At 35.2% G+C, this 3577-nt stretch overlaps 1 long non-coding RNA gene across 1 annotated transcript; it reads left to right on the top strand.

Moving 5' to 3' along the window:
• The first annotated feature begins 244 nt into the window (after positions 1-244).
• On the top strand, positions 245-1986 carry LOC125262853. Its single transcript, XR_007183639.1, has 2 exons — positions 245-532; positions 1709-1986. It is a non-coding gene; the product is annotated as an uncharacterized LOC125262853 (long non-coding RNA).
• Positions 1987-3577: the final 1591 nt, after the last annotated feature.

Raw genomic sequence — 3577 nt, 5'->3', positions numbered from 1 at the left:
CTGTTAGGGAATAGATTTTTCACTAAAGATTTATATTACAACTGTGGCATGTTGTAGCTATAGTTTCTAAATGTGTAGACTGTTTTTGTTTTTTTTTTTTTTTTTAACAATTGCTATAGATTAAAAAAGAAAAGAAAAGAAAAAAGTTAACATTGGACTAAGCATGGTAATGAGGAGCCATCAGTGGTCTTACCTGTAATTAATCCTTATTGTAACAAATGCTATAGTTAAACAGTTACAAGAACTATGATACTTTTTCATAAGGCCAAGTACAAGGTATAAACAATTGGTTTTCCCCATGTGTAAATGTGTTCTGCTATAATGACAGATATTAGGAAAAATCTGGCTTTCAAATTATTCCAAAAGATGACAGGAAACAAAATAAACCTCACGAGGGAGCATGCCTGGGACCCCACTAAACGGCTCCCACTTCAATCCCCCCACTGTTCAAACCAAAACTATGCCCTTGCAACCGAGGAAGACCCCCGCCTGGAGCGCGCTTACAACCGAGGGAGGGAACCCAGTTTATAAGGTGAAGACTATGCAATGTGTTATTTTATGTATTATTATAAAACGGATCGTTCCGGCCCTTGATTCTGATTGGTTGAGCCGCGTTCGAAGTATCGCTGCGCCACTGAGTGTGTATGTCTGTCTTAGCAACCACTCTTAGCAATGTAAACATAATGTTTGTTCATTGAAGCTGCATTATGTAGAAGAGTATTGTGAGAGATATCGAGTGACCGAGTGTATTACCTGTATTCAGATTTAGCATTTTCCTTCGCATTTGTCATTTGCGTCTTGTCCGTGTTCACAACAAGTTTAAAAATAAAAGTCTTTGCGACTGACTGACTCGCTCATAAAGACAATCTTTGCTGCCATCTAATGGCGTAATAAATGTAACTTCTGTTGCAGTTCACGGTCAGGGACTATTTTTTTCCAGCTGAAGGAAGCCTTTTAATGATTTTACTTCATGAAAGTTGCATCGATACATATTTTTTGGCTTTAATATTTGTATTGTATTGTATTGTGCGGTAACCGTTTTATAAAAGGAAAAAGCCCCTTGAAACCATGGTAAATTTTGACTCCGCTCCGCATCCTGCATAACGACGCCCCTTAGCTATTATAAATTCACTGTAAACCACGGCTTCTTTGGGCTTATTGCTTTATTTGATTATTCAATTTCTGTACCTGAATACTGTTAGACTTACCTGTAAAACATAAATCACTGTTTATTTCATTAGTATCTCTGTTCTATTGTATGTATCTATGCTTGTAATTTGTTTATTATTTTCAAAGCAGATGCACTATCCTACAAAGTCACCCTAATCATCCTAGAATGATTATTTCTATATGTAATATAGAGTTACACATCTAATTTACTGACTATATAACATAGAGGATAAAAAAATCTCTAACCCTAAATATTAGCAATGGTAATAATTATACATAGCTTAGAAAACACCACAAATAAAATCAAATACAACAATAGAAAGGTTTAATATCAAAGCATTTATGAACAAAAATTCTTCTACTGTATGCACACGCACCAGCAGTTTCTAAATACAGTAATTAAAACAGTAATTGGCTTCTTTGTGTGTATTTCAAGAATATTTTTTTTCTGCAATAGATGCATAACTGACGTCACACATAGCAAACGCATTTGGTCTTTTCAACTTATCGTTCTCTCTCGGTATGTCTCCCTTTCTAGTCATTGAGTTGAGTTTACTGGTACAAGAATGCCTGCTGAGGTCCCATCATCCTCAGATGCATGCTGGGAAAATTCCTCAAGCTGGATGGAGGAGAATTCACTAATGGGCCGACGCTGTCCCAGCAACAGGGACGAAAGCATGATGTACAATGTGTGAAACCCACGCACACACGCAATGGTGACACATGCAGACGTACTGTCTGAGCTTCCACACACTAAAAGCATAACACCTTGGTCCTTTTAGTGTGTGTACATTAAAATAAAAACCCATTATCCAATTGCCCCTTGTCTCAGTGGACCTTTACATACATGCCTGCTCAGCAACCCTCAACATGTTTAGTATGCGTGCTGTTACCATGTTCGAAACAGGAGAACATGTTTGTGCTGACTTTGGTTGCATTAGGATCTAATTACCCCTGAATGTTAAACACAGGCACGTTCAGACTCAATAAATCACTCTGAACTTTTCACACAAACAAGAAAAACAAGTCTCGTTTTTCTTATGTAGAATAAACAGTTATGTAAAAGAAAATATGGGATGAAATTTGCCCTAGACATGCTCAATACCTTTGAGTGTGTGTGTCCCAAATATATACCACAAGAACAAATCCACATTCGTTTGTTGCAACAGAAGGTGACTTTCAAAGTTTTAGCAGGATTATGACTAAAAACATCCAAAGATAATCCTGCCATTTCATTAAATCCACTTAAATATCAGCAAACTTTTCTAGAACTTGTGCGTTTCAGTGGAACTTTCTCCTCTAACATCACCATCTGAAATCTAGTTTGATGAAACGTTAAAACCAGTGGGTAAGCCTGGCTTTGTAAAGCGTGACTCTAAGATGAAGAGGGGGAAGAGATGAAGAGCTTTAGTGACATGCAATAAGATCTCTATTGTACTACTGACTTTGCATTAATTGCACACAACTCTAGTGTCGGCTGTCTCTCCTGAATCATTGCGGCTGAATTGATTACGCTGGCTGCTGAAATACTGGACTCAGAAATTAATATGTCAGCGGAGTGGATTTATTGATCTGCTTTACTTAAGGCTTATTGCATTCAAAACAAAACTCATCTGTAGAGCTGCACAATCAAACGTTAAAAGATTGCGATCTCGATTCAAACACCAATGCGATCTTCTTAAATGACAACAATTCGCCTGTGTCTATTAAATCTTTGACAAATATAACACTGGAACACTGAAATCTGTTATCATGTACAGTAGCTGTAGGTATGAAACAGCTTCACAAACACAATGTGTGTCTTTTCAACTAGACAATATTGTTATTTCTGTTTTATAAATATTCAAATAATCACAGAAGTATTGAAATAAAAGTTTATACTTCAGATATAAACACTGATGTCTATGGTCGCAATCAAAATAGAGTAACTTGGCTCTTCAAAATAATGATTGTATCAATTACATTATTATGCCACTTGTGACAAGTGACTGTTAAAAGTGTATTTGTCATTGAATTATTTATTCAAGAGATTGTCATTTTCATAAATGGGTCAATGCCATGATGTACATATTTTTGTGTCCAAGTGCATTTTTTCCTTTTAAAATAATTTGATAAATTCAAGACATATATCACTCTATTCTATAAGACCTATTTAGTTTGAATTCATTTTTAGTACATTGAAATAATACATAGTATTTTATGCTTTTTTATCTTAAACCCTCAAAATGTCAGGTGGTGCAACTGTCCGAACAAATGAAAAGATTAAGAAAACTAGTTAAAATGGTGTCTTAATAATTAAAAACTAAATACTAGGCATCAAATTTAGGTTTGAAACCATTCATATAAACAAATTTTATAAATATCAGTAGTTTTAAAGCTGTTGAGATAATTTAAATACTTTGAAATG

The sequence above is a fragment of the Megalobrama amblycephala genome, linkage group LG2, assembly GCF_018812025.1.
Source record: "Megalobrama amblycephala isolate DHTTF-2021 linkage group LG2, ASM1881202v1, whole genome shotgun sequence".
NCBI lineage: Eukaryota > Metazoa > Chordata > Actinopteri > Cypriniformes > Xenocyprididae > Megalobrama > Megalobrama amblycephala.
The sequence above is the reverse complement of the archived record's forward strand: the minus strand, read 5'-3'. Positions and strand labels throughout refer to the sequence as shown.